Consider the following 21,434-nt stretch of genomic DNA (forward strand, 5'->3'; position numbering starts at 1 on the left):
TGACCATTGTAATTTTTTGATATCTGTACTTGCAAGTAAATACTCGATGTTCTTTCACCAAAGGAAACAATTTTTTTATATTAAACAATTTGGTACATCGTACCGATACTTTTTTGTAGTATTTGTTCTATGGCCACACCTTAAATTCATTCTGCTATGTTTGTATATGACTCTCATAAATTTTAATTTGCTGTTATTTTTTCTTGCTTACTTTTCTTGTAACGTCTAAATGTAATTTATTTTAAAAAATTGCGAGAAAACTATTATTTTTCTAAGAAAAATAAGGCAGTCGAGAAGCTCCGACTTCACGTACGTACCTACCCGGAGTTTTGAAGATTCATAAATATGTTAGGTGCGCAACTAAGTTCATATGGTAAACGATCCGCTTCGACACATTAGTGATTTTGTTTTGGTATCATACATTTTTGGTTTTGTGCAAATGTCTGATTTTGTGCTGAATAATCGTCATTTGCGGGAAATGTTGATTTTCCGGTTTGATTCGAAAAAAAGGCGGCTGAAGCGCATCGAGAGCTACAAAAAGTTTATGGAGATGCTGCTTTAAGTGAAACAACGTGCCGAGATTGGTTCCGTCGCTTCAAAGACGGTGAGTTTAATGTTAACGACCGTCCGCGTGTAGGAAGGCCAAAAACCTTCGAAGACGCTAAATTGGAGTCCTTGCTCAATGGGGATACGTGTCAAATGCAAGAAGTATTAGGAGTTACCCGCAAATCAATTTCCAAGCGATTGCATGATTTGGGAATGATTCAGAAACAAGGGACTAGGGTTCCTTATGCGTTAAAGCCAAGGGATGTTGAACGTCGTTTTTTCAACGTTTCGCCTGTGAACAACTGCTCCAACGGCAAAAAAGGAAGGGTGTTCTTCATCGAATCGTGACGGATGATGAAAACTGGATTCACTACGGCAACCCAAAGAAAAGAAAGTCATGGGGACTGTACGGTCATGCTTCTATGCCGTCGCCGCGCCCGAATATTCACGCTACGAAGGCTATGCTATGTATTTGGTGTGTCCAAGTTGGTGTTATTTATTATGAATTGTTAAAACCAAGCGAAACCATCACTGGAGATCGGTATCGACTTAAATTAATGCGATTAAGCCAAGCACTGCGCGAGAAGCGTGTCCGCAGATTTTATGTCTGTACTTTAACAGAAATGCTGAAGTGTTCTTTTTCATACAACTCCTTTATAAGTCGATTGAGAAGTGCAGCACCTATGCTAGGCGTATAAAATAATTCCTGAATAGCTAAAATTAGTAGATCATTGGAATATTTTATAATCAGGCCTATTGTATAAGCTCAGTTTAAAAACTACACCAAAGCACGTAGGTGTCAAAGTAGCCTATATTCTTACATCTAATAAATAATTCTTATTTAACAGCTTCACCGTAGTAAAAAAATAGCAACACAGGTCAGAGATAAATATTGTATATGTATATAAAAGTATTCATTTTTGTTCTTTTTGTTTATTGTGCTCAATTTTCATGAGTATTTCCCTGCAGGGTGCCAATGTATGAACAAATTTGCCCATCACATCGCTATTTACATGTAAATATGTAGCCAGTTAGTGGAACATACGTCTTGCATTGGCTTGCAGATGCTTTTGTGTTTGCCAAGTATTTACACACGCGCAAGGAAAGTGTACTCGAATTTTCCTGCTGTTTGACAAACGAAGTCGAAATGGCAAGACGAGCTTATCTAAATTTGATTAAATAAACGTTGTATTTGCTAATATCCGGCGTAAGGTGTGCAACAACAAAATGGGAGGAGATATACAAAATTTATCTTTTCAAACGAATTACTTCAAGTATAATTTAATTTTGTTAGTTGTTGAGATGCTGCTGCAGACAATTCTACGCACACATATACATATACTCACGCATACATATAGATTTGGCGCTTACGTCCTTGGTTGCTATTGTGGAGTGAGCTGAGAAGTGACCTACAGTTTTACGCCACCTACGAACGTCAGATATGACACACACATAAAAATTAATTAAAAATATGCTTTTGATAACAAATCAGATGAGAAGTGCAATGGTTAAGCTAAATGCTCACTACGAGATGGGGCAATTCTTTAGAAGTGACCTAAATATTTCGTTTATTTTTAATGACAGGATTTTTGGTTAGAATTTTTATTAAATCAATTTAATATTAATTATTTTTCGAGTTTAATTTTGTGGAATCTTAATGTTTACCTTTCAGAATGGGTCTTTACGTAAACAAATTTTGGTCCTTTCTACTTTGCAAAATATAAAAAAGTAAATATAAAAATCATAAAAACTTCAGAAATCACGAAATTTCAAAAATTTTGATCATCTCAATTTTCCAAAGGACAAAAAAACGAAAAAAAGAAATTAAATTGGAAAAAAACAAGAAAAAACAAGAACTAAAAAATAGTGAGAACAAAAGAGTTCTCGTAAAGTTATATATTTTCGATCAATTCAATTCTATCCCTAAAAAAATTTACAAAGCATGCAATTTTATAATAATAAAACATAACAAATATGAAAATAACAAAAAATCATGGAATTAAAAATATAAAAAATTTTTTTTTCAAAAATCTCGAAATTTCACAAATTTTGAGCACCTCAATTTTCCAAAAGACAAAAAACAAAAAAATTAATTAAAAAAAGTAAAAACAAATAAATCCTCCAATAAATTTCCAAAATCTAAAAATAAAGTTTAAAAGTCGCAAAAATTTAACAAAGCACGAAAATTCAAAATATTTGATTACCTCTATTTTCCAAAGGACAAAAAAACAAAACAAAAAAAAAAAATTTAATTGGAAAAAACTAAAAAAAACAAGAATAAAAAAAGTAAAAACAAAAAAAATCCCCGCGCACTTAATCCCCAAAATATGAAATTTTATAGTAATAAAAAATAACAAATATCAAAATAACAAAAAACTATGGAATTAAAATTATAAAAAAAAAAATTACGAAATAACCAAAATTTGGACCCACTCTAATTTCTAAAATCTATAAATAAATCATGAAATACACATTTTTTTTTTTATGTAATTATAACCCGTAATAAGTCCAGAAGTCACGAAATTTTTAAAATTTTAAACAAATCAAGTTTCCAAAATTAAAAAAGACAAAAAAATAATTCATAACATAAAATCCCTACATAAGCCTATAAAGCACGAAATTTGATACTAAAGATTTTCTTCCTATTCCTTTCCAATATTCAGTATGAAAATTATTGAAAATGGGAAAATCACGAAATTTTAAAATTAAATCACCTCCACTTTCCAAAAGATAACAATAAATTAAAAACAAACAAAAAAAAAAAATGGAAAAAATTCAAAAATTTAAGTCTGTCTCAAAGAAGTAGAAATGAAAAAAATTCTCTAACACGTATCTTGTTTTTCCATATATCCCATGCCAACCGTAAAAATATGTACAAAACATGCAATTTTTTATTAAAATAATAACAAAAAATAACAAATATCAAGATAACAAAAACTCATCGAAAATAAAATTATAAAAAAAAAATCACGAAATTCTCAAAATGTTGGCCCTCTCTAATTTCTAAAATTTGGAAATTAATCATGGAGTACGTTTTTCTACACAAAATAAGTCCAAAAATCACGAAATTAAAAAAAAAAAAAAATTCACATCACATTTCGCAAAGAAACTCAAAGAAAATTTGAGAAAACTCAAAAAATCAATAATTTCAGAAAAAAACTGGCAAGAAAAAGTCCTCGAACACTTATCTCTTTCTCTCGTTGCATCCAATGCTATCTGTATAAAAATCGACGGAGCACGAAATTGAATACTAAATCTTTTCTTTTGCTCTATTTCACAAAATCACCGAATATAAGAAATCCTCAAAATTTTGATCACCCCTTTTTACAGAATGTTCGGGAATTTTATTAAACATTTTTTTAAAATGTTTAGTTTTGTGTTTTTACTTTTTTTTGTGGAATTGACGGGTTCTACAATTCCACACAAAAAAAGTAAAAACACAAAACTAAAAATTTTCAAAAAATTCCTGAACACATATTTTTGTTTTGATATATAATCCGTATACAAATCCATAAAGCACGAAATTTGATACTATAGACTTCTTTCCGCTTACTTTGCAAAATCTAGTATGAAAATTATTGAACGTCTACTTATAAAATATTCCAACAATTCAATTAAATAAAGTTTATAAATTTTGAGCACCTCAATTTTTCAATGACGTAAAATGAAAAATAAAAAAAAATAAAAAATTGGAAAAAATTGGAAAAAATTCAAAAAATCAAAGGCGAATTCATTAAAGGTAGTAGCACTAGACCCACAAGTTAGAAAACAAATAATTAATTAGCTTTGTTTCATTCTGAGCTGACAGCCACATGATCACGGCGAAAGAAAAAAAAAAATCAGCCGATTTACCAACACCATCTTTAATAGATTTACCTTGAAAAAATCCAAAACAAAAAGTAAAGGCAAAAAACTCTTCAAATACTTATCTTTTTTTTATCGATATATCTGATTCTATTGGTACAAAAATCTACAAGGCATGAAATTTTATATTAAAACTTTCTCTTCCTCTAATTTGCAAAATCTAACAAAAAATCAACTAATATAAAATTTGCAAAACAAAAAATCAAAAATCGCGAAATTCACAAAAGTTTGGTCACGTAAATTTTCTACAAAAAAAAAAAAAAAATCAAAAATAAGAATGTAAAACACAATTCGTTATGGAATTTATAATAAAATTCTAAAAGGCATGAAATTTTACACTAATTGTTTTTTTTTTTTATTTTACAAAATCTAACAAAAAATCAAAAAATTCTGAAATCACTTAGATATTCCAAAAAAAAAACTTAAAAAAAAAACCAAAAAAAAACTCTTTTTTGTTAAACAAAATTCCCAAAAAAAAATTAAATAAAAATCCATAAAAAAACTCTACAAAGCATTCTACAAAAAAATTTTTTCTTCAAATTTACAAAAACTCATTTGATATAAAATTTAAAAGCTGATTTAATTTTCACACAATTTAACTTTTCCACAATTTTCCACAAAAAACAAAACACAAATAAGAACCAAAAAATAATTCGTTATAGAATTCATAAAAAAATCTGCCAAGCATGACATTTTATACTAAATATTTACTTTCTTCTCTTTTAGAAAATCTTACAAAAAATCATTGAATATAAAATTTAAAAAAGCAAACCAAAAATTCAAAAATTCTTAAAATTTTGATCAGCTCAATTTTCAAAAGCAAAAAAAAGAGATAGAAAAACAATTTTTTGTTAACAAAAAAATTCCCCACACCGATTTTTTTTTCGCTATAAAATCCATAAAAAATCTGCAAAGCATTAATTTTATACCAAAACTTTTTTTCTTCTATTTTACAAAAAATCATCGAATATAAAATTTAAAATTCAATTCATAAAATTTTCATAATTTTGATTAAAAAACAAAAACAATAACAAAATTCCCCAATCCCTACTTCTCAATTAGGAAATTTTATAATACAAACTTTTTTCTTCTATTTTAAAACATTTTTAACAAAAATTCATCGAACATCAAATTTGTAAAAAAAAACCCAAAACTCACTTTATTTATTTAAAAGTGGTGATTTTGACATAGAAAATAAAGAGCGATCAGGTTCATCAAAAAAGTTTGAAGACGAAGAATTGTCAAACTCAAGAAGAACTTGGAAAAACATTGGAAGTCACTTAACAAGCCATTTCTAAACGCATTTAAAAGCAGCCGGATACATTCACAAGCAAGGGAATTGGGTGCCACACGAATTAAAACCGAGAGACGTTGAGAGACGATTTTGCATGTGTGAAATGCTGCTTAATCGCCCCAAAAAGAAATCGTTTTTGCATCGTATTGTCACTGGCGATGAAAAGTGGATTCATTACGACAATCCAAAGCGTAAAAGATCATATGTGAAGTCAGGCCAGCCAGCCAAATGAACACCAAAGCCGAATATTCATGGTTTGAAGGTAATGCTCTGTATTTGGTGGGATCAGAAGGGTTTGCTGTACTATGAGCTCTTAAAATCGGGCCAGACGGTGACGGGGGAGCAATACCGGCAACAATTGATACGTTTGAAGCAAGCAATAGCCGAAAAACGGCCAGAATGGGTGACCAGACACGAGAAATTGATTTTCCATCATGACAATACTCGGCCACATGTTGCAGTGCCGATCAAAAATTTGAAAAATGCCGGATGGGAAATTCTACCTCACCCGCCTTATAACCCATACATAGCTTCTTCTGATTGCCACTTGCTTCGATCGATGCAGAATCAGCTTTCTGGAATACGGTTCACCAATGTTGATGATATTAAAAAATGGCTTGATGACTTTATCGGCGCAAAAGATGAGAAGCTGTTTTGGGATGGAGTGAATAAATTGCCTGAAAGATGGGAAAAAGTTGCCGCTTCCGATGGATGATATTCTGAATAAAATATTCTTTCACTTTTATACTTAAATAAGTGGGTTTTTTTAATAAAAAAAAACAAAATTAATTAGTTGTATTTTTTTCTGATATAGAACCTAAAATAAGTCTGAAAATCACGAAATTCTTAAAATATTCTTTTTTGAATATGGAAACAAATCTATAAAATACGAAATTTGATATAAATTATTATTTTTCTTTACTTTCCAAAATCGGTTATAAAAATTATTTAATGTACAATAGCACCCGTAAGAAATTTAAATATCACAAAATTTTTAGAATTTTAATGCTCTCTATTTTCTAGTCCTCTCTTTTCAATAATTTTTTTCTTTGTTCACTCCTCTCGAGAGCTTAGGGTCTCAAAAAGACTCTTCCATTGTACACGGTTCTGTGCTGTTGTTTTTGCACCGTCCCATGAGATGTCGGCATCTGCTAGTTCGCGCAGCAGCGACCTGCTCCAAGTGTTTTTTGTTCAAGCGCGACCTCTGCTCCCTTGCGGTTTCCAGTCCAGTGTCATTCTCGTGATGCTATCTAGCTTTGCTATGCTGCTCTTTTCAATATAGAACACGTAAAAATTCCGAAACTAATGAAACTATCTAAACAACGAAAACACGAATTTGAAATCGTCGACTAAATACCTTTCGTTTCGATATACAACCCGTAAATTTCCAAAAATAACGAAATTTCAAAAATTTCCGCTCACTTTATTCGCCAACCTCAACAAAAAAAGCAAAAAAAAAAAAATCATTGAAAATAATAAAAAATTTCAGTCTAATCGAAAATGTGTGACTTTTTCTAAATCCGTGCGGTTAGCGAAAGAACGCCCCTTATACCTACTTTTATAAGTAAATACTACACTCGCACACATGCACATATGTACCTACACATGCACACGCAAGCTATTTGTGCGTTTAGTACCGCTTTGCATATTAATCCTGTCAAGAGCGCAAGAGTGGAAGTTTAACGCTCACGTGATTCACGCATGGCTCAGTTACACGTGAGAAGCGAAGTTGCTTGTAAGCATTGCAAACTTTTTCTTTGTTCAGGCAAATGCGCAACGTGACGTATGAGTAACCTGAGGCAAATGTGATACTTCACAACGGCGCGCATTAATGCACTGTACGTGCACACGCATAATAAATAGATGTAAGGAACAAATTGTTTAATGCTTTAGATTATTTGGTTATCAAATCTCCACAATTCATTAAATGCGTATTTAAAAGAGAAACATATTTTTGGAATGTAAATGTTGGCAAATTATCGTTTTGCGTACAGAATATCCAGTGCGACAATTTGTAATGAAGTCGTGTGTAATCTATGGAGCGCAGGGGGAGTGGTAGTTAGGGGAGAGTTGCAGCTGTAAATTTGCATCTGGGGCACACTGCTTTGCAAGTCTAGCCATGTGAGTTCGCTCTCCACGGACAGCTTTTCAAAATGAAAGAGTTACGAGTTCTCGATGGTAAAATATTCACTCACTCACCTAAGCCAGAATGCGGGCAATTGGACCAACTTTTGGGATTAGCACATTTCAAGTATCACGAGTATGTCAAAAGTTATTTTTAACCTTGAAAGATGTTAAACCAGCTGAATGCATACAGGTATACCTTTAGCTGTAGGCCCATCTGGATTTTGATGCCAAAAGGAGAGAACCTCGAATGAATGCCTCTAAAACGAAGTTCAAATTAAAGTAGAATAGAAACTTGGAAACAGTAGTAGAAATTGAACGAAATTCTATAAAAAAGTGTGTTGATTAGGGGGCTTAAGCTAATACTATATCATCCTTTCACCAGCTGTAAGGGATGCGTTTAATCCAATTCATAGCTACTCCCAACTCAAAGTTCTTTATGCAGAGCATCAAAGCATAATTAAGGGTGGTACATAACAAAAAATACACACTAAAAGAGACCAGCACTCGTCGGCTGACTTCCACACCGGGGCCGCATTTGCACTACATCGAGGGTGGAGCCGTGATTGTGGATAACAACTACAAAAGAAACCTGTGCCCAGGCTTTCTACCTATGACGTATGGAGGTTATGCGTCGCTGATAGTCTCCATTACTCCATTAAGAAGTGAATGGGAATTAAAAAGTGTGCGGTAATATCATGTGCATTACCGTCTTGTCTGCTTATGATATAGTCGTGAGTTGTTAACTCAAGCGTCCGTAACTGCCGTCGGTATATCTGGGACGACCCCCTCTGGAACAATGTTTCATGTTAACTTTAGCACTTGTCGAGAAGTTCGGTGTAATCAGCTCTATTGTTCGCCTTTCTTCATCCTGCTTGTGTAGCGTACGCAATACTTGCTTAAAAACTTGCATGCAGCATCCCAGCAATGTTTTGAAATGCACATACTGCCAGTTAAATTAGTCTCACTTGGCTGCCTTCCAAGGATAGTGGCTAACTCCTTACGTTCTCTTGCGAATCTTGGACAGTAGAAGAGTAGGTATCGTGCGTCTTCAACATCCTCTGGGCAGCTAGTGCAGAGTGGTGAAGCGGAGAGACCAAACCTATGCAGATAATACTGAAAGCACCCATGTCCGCTCAGCATCTGGCAGAGGAAGTAGTCCACTTCTTCGTGTCTTCGCCGTAACCGCGAGTCAAGGTTAGGGATAAGTTCGTGCGTCTTACCCAATGTGGAATAGAAATAGTTACTAGCTTCCTTCATGAAACACCGTAGCACCGAGACAAGGCAGAAAGCACTGAAATAAAAAGCTTACAGCAGTATAAAAAGGGTAGTCAAATTGGAATTACTTTTTCGAATAGGGTTTTTTTTTTACAGATCCCGCGTGACTACTGTCAAACTAAATAAATATTGTACATACTTTTTTCAATATTCATTAACATTTTATCGTGGAAAGACTTACGCCTCAACAACTTTCACAAATCGGGAAAAAGTACAATATTAAGAAAATCGACGCTCTGGGAAAAGTGTTGATCGCGCGCTCAAGCTAAATTATGGTGTGCAGCGGTGAGGCCGATTTTTGGCTTAATGGTTACGTCAATAAGCAAAATTACCGTATTTGGGCTGTAGAGCAACCCGAGGCCATTCAAGTACAGCCATCACATCCCTTGAAAACAATCGTTTAAAGCGGCCCAAGAGCTGAAGGAATTATCGCTTCTTCAAAAACGAGGCTGACGCCAATGTAACAGTGAATGGCGAACGCTATCACCCAAGGATAAACGACGTTTTGATGCCAAATATTGAACCCCGTTACCTCCACAACATTTGGTTCCAACAAGACGGCGTTACTTGCCATACAGCCCGCCAAACAATGGATTTACTGCGTCATCGTTTCGGTGAGCAATAAATCTCTCTTCTCGGACAAACATGACAGGTTGTCGTAAATGCACTCAATTTTTAAAAGAAAATGGGAATTTTGCCCAAACCTTTAGCTGACTTTCGTGTCTTAAAAAAGTTTCACCCTAATTCAGACAATTTGACCCCGAAAGGACAAGCTGATATCGAATTCGGACTCAGGAAGCCCAAAACCATATAAATTAGAGTTTTTTTTTAATTCTTAAGTGAGTATTCTATGCTTGACCTTCTACTGACCTTCAATTTGAACCCGCAAGGACAAATGGATAACGAATTTAGATTCAGCAACCCCAAAAACGTCTAAACCAGTTACTTTTTTTAATTTTTCGGTGGATATTCTGTTTTTGACCTTCAACTCACCTTCAATTTGACCACGCATGGATAAATGAATAACGAATTCAGATTCAGCAACCCCAAAAACATGTAAATCAGTTATTTTTTTTAATTTTTCAGTGAATATTCTATGTTTGACCTTCAACTGACCTTTAATTTGATCCCGCAAGGATAAATGGATACCGAATTCGGACTCGAAAACCCCGAAAACGTAAAAGTCAGCTATTTTTTAGTTTTTTGGTGAATAATCTGTGTTGGACCTTTAACTGACCTTCAATTTGACCCTGCAGGGATTAATGGATAACGAATTCAGATTCAGCAACCCCAAAACATATAAGTAATTTTTTTTAATCTTTCGGTGAATAATCTGTGTTTGACCTTTAACTGACCTTCAATTTGACCCCGCAAGGATAAATGGATAGCGAATTCAGATTCAGCAACCCCAAAGCCGTATAAATCAGTTACTTCTTTATTTTTTCGGTGAATATTTTGTATTTGACCTTCAACTGACCTTCAATTTGACCTCGCAAGGATAAATGGATAACGAATTTAGTTTCAGCAACCCCAAAAACATATAAATCAGAGTACTTTTTAATTTTTCGCTGAATATGCTCTGTTTGACCTTCAACTGACCTTCAATTTGAACCCGCAAGGACAAATGGATAACGAACTCGGACTCAGCTGCCCCCAAAACGTTTACATAAATTGTTTGAAACTTTTCCGTTTTCTAGGTTTGTCCTAAAAAAAAGTTAGTTTTTAAGGTTCTAGGTAGTTGGGGTGTTGATTTCACCTCTTAACGGGGGCCGGAAATTTGCGTACTTCCCGGGATATATTTCCATTGATTAGAACTGCAATAAAAACATGCCAAACCGAATTTTAGTAACTACATTTTTTTATTTTTAAAAATTTTCCGAATTATTCACAAATATATCTACCCCTATTCAAGGGTGTGTTGTGAGATAATAAAAAAAAATTAAATTCGGGTCTAGAAAATATCTTCCAAAATCGTTCATGAACATTTTAAGATGAAGATTATTAAAATTGGTCAATAATTGCCTTTGCCCAGGGTCGATTCAAGACCTCAAAGATGGAATTCGTGAGGCTATCGAGGACATAGGGCAACCACTTTGCCATTCGGTTATGGAAAATTTCATGTCCTGTAAGCGTGGTCGTGGTGGACATTTGCCTGATGTTATTTTCCACTATTAACCGCATACCTTTTTCTAAACTTTTTTCCCACCTTAGAGAGTCAAAATAAAGTAAAAATTACCGAAAATGTGCATGCGACAAATTAAAAGTTCATTTTGGTCGATCAGTGCAATTTGCGCTCAACTACATTTGAAATGGCATGAAGCAGCCACATACGAATATGAGCAAAATGTGAGGACTCAACTAAAGAAGGAAAGAAAGTTAGAAAAAAAATTAGAAAAAAAAAAAAAAGCTTTTCAAAAAAACCAATTAAAAAAGTAAACAAAAACAATCTTAGTGGGTGGCAATGAAGAAACAACTTCACAATAGAAAAACCAAGTATGCAACATCAAGAGCACAGCGAACACCACTTAAGTGCTTTGAAGTAGTCAACAAAAATTGCGACTTTCAAAGTCTCTACATGACAAAGTGAAAATGACGCTGAAGTACAATATAAGCAGTAACAAAAACAATATAATTAATTTCAGTTGCGAATTATGCTTAGAAATGTGACGACTGCGTATAAGACAGTGAAGTGCGCTCGAGAAGATGGAAAAAGAATGAGGATGGAAATGAAGTTGAAAGTAAGCAAGGAAAATCACTTCACGAAAAGTGAGGTGAAGGTTGAGTGGCATAAGTGGAGTGGAGTGGTGGGAATTAGAGTAAAGGGGAGTGGTGGGAAGTAGAGTAAAGGGGAGTGGTGGGAAGTAGAGTGGAGCGCAGTGGAGTGGTGAGAAGTAGAGTGGAGTGGACTGGAGTCATGAAATAAAAAAAGCAAGCTTTACGGCTTGCAAATGTGAGAGCGATGGTAAATAAAAACTGTGCGTTGCATATGTACGTGTGTGTGTTTTTGTTTATAGCTTGTGCAGTATGGCGAGAAAAGCTGATTACATGCCAACATAGTTCCACACACACACACATGCTTACGCACGAATACGATGTACGTTCCCTGTAGGAGCACAGAGTAGACTTAGAGCATACGCACAACTAGACCGTAGGCAATTTTATGTAGTCCGAAGTTTGATGCAAGCATAAATATATAAAATTCTGTTGTCCGGAAAGTAATTGCGGATTTTACATATAGATGGCGTTGATAATTGTTTTAGAAAAAAAGTGCGCGTAAATTTGTTTTTATTTGTTTGTTTGGCGTCAATTTTAATATGGAGCCCACAAAAGAGCATTCTCGTCATATTTTACTTTATTATTCTCATAAAGAAAAAGCGTAGAGAAGGTTGCTAAAAAGTTGCGTAATTTATATGGTGATAAAGCCTTAAAAGTAAGACAGTGTCGAAATTGGTTTATCAAATTCCGTTCTAGAGATTTTTCACTTAAATATGAGCCATGTTCAGGTCGGCCATTGATGTCGATGAAGATGTTATTAAGGCTTTAATCGAATTGGATCGTCATGTTACTTTGCGTGCGATTGAAGAGAAGTTATATATACCAAAATCAACCCTTCATGAGCATATAAAGAGTCTTGAACTGGTAAAAAAGCTTGATATTTTGATAACACATGAATTGAAAGAAATTCATTTAACAAACCGAATCAACGCTTGTGATATGCAACTTAAACGCAATGAAGTCGATCTGTTTTTGAAGCGGATTATCACTGGTTATGAAAAATGGATTGTTTACAATAACGTCAATCGAAAACGATAATGGTACAAGCATGATAAAGCGCCACAAACCACTTCAAAAGCTGATATTCAACAAAAGAAGGTTATGCTGTCAGTTTGGTAGAACTGGAAGGGTGTGGTATATTTTGAGCTGCTTCAGAGGGACCGAACGATTAATTGGGATGTCTACTACCAACAACTGAAGAAATTGAAAACAGCCATCAACGAGAAGCGAGCAGAATTGATCATATTTCATCAGGACAACGCTAGACCGCATACATCTTTGCTCACTCGCCAAAAACTGAGAGAGCTTGGCTGGGAGCTTTTGATGCATCCACCATGTAGCCCTGACCTTCAACTGTCAGACTATCATTTGTTTCGGTCTTTGTAGAACTCCTTAAATGGTAAAACTTTCGGCAATGACGAGACTATAAAATCGCACTTGGTTCAGATAACCCAATAGATTTGACATTGACTGCATGACATTGGAACTAATTAAAGGGGTGGGACCCGAAAAAATGCTGATTTTCAATAATTCTTCATTGCTAGTCAGTTGCTTTATTCTACAAAAATAAAAACATAGCATTAATGCATCAAGTTTCGACTTGATTTTAGTAAAATTCAAAAAAAAAAAAATTAATTATTGTAAAAGTTATGGCTGTTTGTGTGGAGCCCGTTTCTCCAGAAGTCCCTTGCGGTGATCATCACAAGTCTTTGGAGATTCATATGAAATCAATCGGATAAGAGAAACTAGTTTTATAGATAGATAGTCTTGTGCCTGATCAAAGCTGTTTTTCAAAATTAAATTTTTTGAAAATTCTGACTACCCCTAACCCCTTAAGGTAAAAACACCCTTCTCCCTACAATAAGAGTGAACTCCTAGCTAAATGCATGACTACCATGGCCACCTAGTGAAATTTTCGGAGTATTCCTCAAAAAACTAGTTTTGTAGTTAATTCCACTTAGATTTCCACTTAGATTTAAAAACGTGTACTTCACTTATTTTATCCTCTGACAATTCAAATTAAATTTGAGTTTTTATTTAATAAACAATTTTTTTAAATATAGGGAAGAGTCTTTTCAGCGAAAAAATTGTCAAGAACCAACGGTATTTTGTAGTCACTTAAAATTTGCACTTTTAACACTGAAATTTAATAGGCTATAAAAGTGGATACTCAGATATATTCTAAAAACTTTGAAAAAGTTGAAAGTTTTGGTGAAATTTAAAAATAAAATGTTTGACTTTGTATTATTTTTTACTTTTTGAGGACATGAACGACAATTTAGTTGACCCAAACGTGGATTCAACTTGTCACTATTCATCACCCTACTTACGATGCACGCTGCAATTGGAACGAAACGGACTTTTCATGCAAGAACCAGCTCCAGCCGCTTTTTGCTTCACTTTCATAACCTAATACTATATCAAACATCCCACGCTTTTAACTCTAATTTGAATTACTCTATTTGTATCTTAATTTTTGTTATAATTCTGTTCTGAGGTAGTTGTCATTAAAACTTATTTTCTACTCTTTAGTTCGATTAGCAATAAAAGCGTGTTTTTTAGTTTTTTTAAACTATTTTTTATTTATTTTTTTTATTTCTTGTTTTTTATTTCATATTTTATTTGAACTAAATTTGGTCTAGTTACAAAACTACTATACTTACAACTGCATTTTTCGAATAATTGGCCCATCTTTCCTTGAGGGTTGTAAGTGAGTGCGTGGGTATTTGCACTTGTTTGCGCTATTGTAAATTCCCCATGGCCCAACACATTCCAACAAAGGCAAACGAAGTAGCCAACACACGCGTACACGCGCCGTTGGTTTCTTAAATTTGCTGCTTGGGAAGACAATAGAAATCTCGAGTTGCAATCAGACTGATACGCGTACAGTTTGCTAACAAATTAATGATTGTGCGTCGAATGGTTGAGAGCAGAGTACTTGTGGGTAGCGCTGGGTTTGTGACCAATGTTGCCATCAGGAATGTCACTAACAGGCGATATAAATTCTCTATTAGTTCATCTGCTATTCGTAGCTGAGGTAGTCTTGTCTTCAGCTTGAGAAAAAGGAAAACTCTGTGGTGCCTGTATACCTTGAATCAAATCTTCAGGACCGTTTCTTTGTACACCCACTTCGCACTCATTTCGTGAAACACTGCTATGTTCCGGAATCCTGTACAAATGAAAGTTGTGCTGCGGAGTATTTTACATTCTTGAATATGATAGGAGTTATTTGCTGTCGGGCTAACTTGCCTCACTGCTCTGTTAGTAGAACTCCAAGTGAGATTAGAGTGACCTATAGCGGAGACTATAAAACTTGCTGTGAGGAGGAAAATAATTTTCTCAGAACTAGAGATGCATGTACCGGTACACCCAATTTTGAAACTCAACGTTTTACCTTTACGCCTGCAGAGTACCCCCTACCAGGCCTATGAGTTCATGACATTGCACACGCTGTATTTGCTAATCATCTTCATGTTCTGAACGAACTAGTAGAGATCGTAGAAAAATGATCTGAGTAAAATGAACTTAGCATCAACCCAACGCTCTATGGGGATATTTAAACTATCAGCATTCCTCCCTATAGATATTCTAGCACAAGAGCGCAAACGGAGATGGGAGGCAAAAAACACAGGAATCCCAGTACCACGCTTCTCCGATATTAGAGTTCAAACGATCACACTTTGGCAGGCAAGATGGATTTCTGAACGGTACGGTAGATGGACCGCGAGACTAATACAAAAAGTGGGTAGAAAGAAAGTACGGTGAGGTAAACTATTACCATTTGCAAGTATTTGTGGCGAATGGGAAAAGTGAGTTTACCAAACTGCATATATGGAGGTACTGATTATGATGATGCGGAGCACATCTTCTTTAAATGCAAGAGAGAACAAATGTGCAACGAGCTATTGGTGTATTCACACCTGAAGAAATTATCGAGAAAATGATGATAGGCGAAGAAAAATGGAATGCCGTCGCAAATTTTGTGGAGGATATTATCCGAAAAAAGGAGCGCGAAATGGAAAGGTATGCTGAAGAGCATCGAGCATGGGTTTCTCAAAACAGGCGACCCTGGACGTAGGGTGAGTAAGTAAGTGTCCTTCTTAGGACGCCGTCTTGGCCCTCTACCTCGAAGCAATGCGGAAACAGTACCGAGGTGGAGGGAAAAATCCAAGAGAATAGAAGGGATATTTTTAGTGGAATCACCACAGACGTAGTAGCGACGCTTACTATATGGTGCGAAGGCATTTTTAACCCAACCTCACCGCCAAAACCAAAAAAAAAAAACAACTACCAGCATTCCAATCATCCCGTTGGCATGGTGTCCGAGCCAAAGCCAAAATACCTGTTAAGCTATGTATAATACCTCAGTGTGATTCTCGATAAGAATCTCCACTAAAACCAAAACTTGAAAGACCATTCCAGGAATCCATTATCGTTCTTTACGATTACTAGACACTCGTAAAAAAGAGACAGTTAGTTTTTTGTTAACAAAACGAGCCGAATTTCTATTCAGCCAGAAACTGTCACTTCAGCAGCATTCCATACTTCTTCTTCTACTTGATTTGCGCGATAAACGCTTATGCAATTTTAGCCAAGTTTGACAAAGCGCGCCAGTCATTTCTTTCTCGTGCTAACCAGCGCCACCAGCTAAGGCTTATTTTAGGGTCTTTCAGGCTGTTAGTTTTGTTCGTCGAGAGAGGACTTAACTACTCATTTGCCTACTTAGTCCAAAGTAGCACTTGTTGGCAAGAGAGATTCTACGTTGGATTTCAAAGCTGATATTGTTACAGTAACAAAAATAATTGTTAGACTGTTGTAGGAAAAATAGAGGGTATGGGGAATAGAGGTGCACTTGATATGCTAAATGGTTTTCCAACCCATCCTTTTCTATGGAGCCACCAGCTAGAGGAAACATTTACTGTCCTTCAATTTTACAAAGTCTCCACAAATTTTTCGATATTCTCAAATAGATTTGTACAGTAAGCTCCTGGTCAGGTTGAAAGCCATTCTAGGCGGCAATAAGTATTGAAGTTGAGGCCAAAGTCAATTTCAGTATTCTTATAGACATAAATTCAAGATTTCTTCGCTATGCTGCCTAAAATGGAGTCATAGTTTTTATCCGTCATCCGTAGTTTGTTAGAAGCCCTAAGCCATCGGGAGTTCATAGAAGTGAAGGCTATTCATAACGGGAAATATTGCTTTTTAGCGAAATCAGTCTCTCTCTCTTTTTTCGCTTGAGCTTTGGTGCTCACGCATGGATAAACTTCTCTCACCAATCAGCATATTTTAATCCAGGTGCAGATATGTGCACTAGAAGTTTTCATACAAAGCTTTGTGTTCGTGTTTTCATTGGGAGGATGTTTACGTGACGGGTCCCAAACCTAGCGCACAACCAGCTATCCTGAGTTGTTTCGTCTTTTCACATTAGTTCACTCGGGTGTTCGGAAGCTACCCAGAGAATAGAGTTGAGTAGAGAATAGAGTTATGAACTGGACTGTATGCAGAAGAATGATCCTGGACATCGATTTTCTACGTTGGAAAGATCAGGTGGAGAAGAACTCGGCTTCATTTGGTGTTTCCAGCTGGCGTCGGTTAGCACGGGAAAGGAACGATTGGCGTGCTTAGTTAAACTCGGTCAAAATCGCGTAAGCGGGTTTCGCGCCAATCAAGAAGAAGAATCTGCTTCAGAAATGCTTTTAGTTGTTCCAAAGAAGAACGTTTCCACGTCAACCGATCTCAGTGTGTATTTCGACATTGTCATAAATTTTTCAAGCCGAATGGGTTGGTGCGTGATTACCATTCGGAATTCACAGAGGGAACGTCGGTTCGAATCTCGGTGAAAGACCAAAATGAAGAAAACGTTTTTTCTTATAGCGTTCGCCCCTCGGCAGGCAATGGCAAACCACCGAGTGTATTTCTGCTATGAAAAAGATCCTCATAAAAATATCTTACCTTAACATGCAATCTCTCCTCCGCACAAATTTCCAAGTAGTGTAGAGAAACATATAAATTTCCCGCCAGCTGCTACATTTCTTCCAAAAGCCCAATTTTCCAAAATCAATCTTTAAATGAGAAAAAAAAATCATTTTCTTGATAAACCAAAATTTGTTTACCAAAGTGGTAACTCTACATAATCTCCACTCATTCCTGCCTCTTGTCTTCAACTTCACTGCACTTCTTAGTTGATTTTGCGGTTAGCTGTTAGCTGTCATGTCGAATGTTTGTTGTACTTTTCAAAAGCAAACGGCCACAAATACAACAACACACTCTGCTACACACTACTTAGCAAACACAAAAACAATAGCCATAACAACAACATCAAGCACTTTTACAGCTGATCGAATCGAAAAGGCGATTCAAATTGGTGGCCGTGAGGCTGTGCATTTCAAGTTCTAGTCTGGCAGCAGCCAGCGAGTGAAGCAGAGGTGTTCTCTGTGTTGGTACGAGTAAGCAGTGCTGAGGTGCCTGATTTGGTTTGGTTAGTTGTCTGGAGGGCTGACTGGTTGATTGGTTGTTCGGTCGTTTTGGAAGTGGAGATGTGGAAATGTTGAAATGTTTGTGGCGTTGGCTGACTTGATTAATTGTTCGCATGTTTGCGCTGTAAACAATTGACTTTGGCTTTGAGCGGAAAGCAATGAGCAATGAGCAGTCAGTAGTTAGCTGTGTGCAGTGTGCAGTGTACAATGAGCAGCGCACAACGTTGCTAAAATGGAAGCTGTTGCCACCCACGTACCTGCCCCCTGCAACTTTGGCATATCCCATCTTAGCCACCGAAATATTCGCACTTGTGCACATAGAAACTGCACATATACACAAACTGGCGTGTATGTGTGTTAGTGCGCACATTTCCTTTAATGCATTTACCTTCAGCTGCATAATCACTTCACTGCTGACGATCATAGTGGGGCGTTGGTGTATTTTAACTTCCGGTGTAGGGATGCCGATTTTTCGATTTTTACGATCCCGGAGTATTCAGGATCTGGTTATCACAATCCGGGAATCCCGGGATTAGTTCTGGGATTTGGATATCCATTACTTCGCAATAACTTAACACGAACTTGTTGGAAAATCTCCTCAACTAGCACTAAAGCACCGTGTTGACACCATTATGAGACTTCCAACTGGAAGATATGTACAGCCAGCTGGAGCTGTTGAGCAGATTGATGGGATTTAGGTTTGCGCACTGCCCCAAGCTGTCGAAGAAAGGAGCCCCCAGTGACCTCAATCGTCTAGCTGCCAAATCCGAACATTTACAGAGAAAGTTCTCAACAGTCTCCTTCTTTGAAAGGTCCCCACAGCTTCTACAATGGGGGTTAAATGGTAAGCCCAGCTTTTCCGCATGTGTCCCGATCATCCAGTGACCGGTAAACACAGTTACGAGTTTAGAAATTGAATAGCGAGGAGTCCAACGGACTTTCTGAGTCCTTCGCATATTGTACTGGGGTCAAAGGGTTTTCGTAATAGCAAATGAAGAAATGGAGTTCCATCATTCTGCGCTCTACTGAGAAATAGTTTCATAGTTTCAATTTCATTTCCCTTTACGTTGTTTGTTCTGGAACCCAGACACCCAAGAGATTTGATTTCCTCTTTACAGGAGTTTACTACTTTCAGTCTGTACCATGGCATCGTCAGAGCCTTAACCGCGGCTTGACTATCAGAGAAAATGTTAATATCTCCTCGCTCCCGCGTTTCCTTCTACTTCAAAAACACTAGCAGTGTTTGGCAGTTTAAAGGAGATAGATAAATTGGCTGATTTAGAGAAAACCCCTGCTCCGACTCCCGATTCCATCTAGGAACCGACAGTGAAGACAGAGGTGCAAACTTCGGTGCAGATATTCCCCTCGAACCAATCCTACCTATTTGGAAAGATTGCCCTGGTACGACCCTCAAATTCTAGTTTGCGGATAGAGAGATCTGTTCGAAGTTCGGAGAAATACAGGGTTAACTGCCCGAAAGTCCGACCATGTCCCTTGAGAGATTGTCTCCAGAGGTCAACCTCCTTTAACCTGGTTGCACTTTGAGCTGCGATGGAAATGACGGAAAAGTCGATGGGAAGTAATTGCAAAAGGACATTCAGAGTAGCACTGGGACAAGTTTTACATGCTCCGGTGATGCCAATGCATGCAGTCCTTTGCACCCTCCCCAGTTTAGTGATATTATAGCCCTTCCGAAGAGTTTCCCATCAAACCAGGCATCCATACGTTAAAATTGGTAAAACCACTGCGTTGTAGGTATATCCACAGCACGACCTGTGGGTAAATTGTTGGGGAATAAGTTCATAGCGTTTTTATATTTGCTTTTTTTAAACGATTTGGTTGCCGTTTGGCGAATTCGACAGATCTCTCTCTGCTCTACGAAAATATTTACGTTATTGTTATTTTTGAGTTATTTAAGTTTTTATTAATTTTGAGGCTTAGAAATGGAATACCCATGAGACAAAACCAATATTTTCGACACTTGCTCTTCTTTGCCTTTCATCGAGGTCAAAAAGCTGCCGAAGTAGCTCGGGACATTTGGGATGTGTTTAAAGAAAGGCGTGTCGAAGGCGTGTCTACAGCACGAAAATGGTTTGGAAAGTTAACAAATTGCGACTTTGCCGTCGATGAGACGTCCCGCAGCGGAAGAAGTTGAAGGCCTTCTGAATTCGATTGAGAACGTCTCAAATCACTTTTGAAGGAGAAAAATCGCCAAATCAGTTGAAAATTGGCAAAAAAAGAAAAAAAAATGAGCTGCGATCATATAAAGATTCTTAATTCAATGGGATTTACCAAAAAATTGTGAAAAACAAAGAAAGTCGCCATTAAACTTGGCGATGCAACAACTATCAGTGAAGTCACGGACTTAATTTTTGACAAGACGTATTTTGATTTAGTCGTTACGCAGACCAATTTGGACCATTCCCCAATGAAAGCCTTACCTAAAATCGCTGCAAAACCGGTACCATGGACGGAAGTGTCCATCAATGACATAAAGAAACTTGTTGGGTTGCTGATAATAATGAGTCAAACCAGAACATCTTCTTGGATAGACGGATTCTGTAGTTAAAATACGAATATTTCGAGCAACTATGACCAGAATGCGAGTTGAGCGAATTCTCACATTTCTCATCTACTTATAAATGGTTTTTGCATTATATCATTCCAAAATATTAGTCCTTTACATAACCAAATAGGAGCTAGCTCTCGACGAAGCAATGAAACCATCCAGAGGACGCATCAGCTTTAGAACGTACAACGCGGCGAAGATAACGAAGTATGGAATTTTGATGTGAGAGTGGATATACATTCAACTTTGAGATCCATTCGTGGCAAGGCAAAAAGTTGCGAGAAACTATGTTGTCGATATTGGAGCCTTAACTTGCGTCCTGGCATCACATACTCTTATACCAGGACAACTACTAAAGAGTTTTTCAATAAGAGGTGTTATTCCCGAAAAATATCAATGGTTTCGTTGCTTGTGTGACACGTAGCGCCGTCTGGTTGAAAATAAACGTTATTCAGATCAATACCATCCAATTCCGGCCATAAAAAATCATTAATCATCTCTCGATAGC

This window comes from Anastrepha ludens, chromosome 6 (assembly GCF_028408465.1).
Source record: "Anastrepha ludens isolate Willacy chromosome 6, idAnaLude1.1, whole genome shotgun sequence".
Classification (NCBI taxonomy): domain Eukaryota; kingdom Metazoa; phylum Arthropoda; class Insecta; order Diptera; family Tephritidae; genus Anastrepha; species Anastrepha ludens.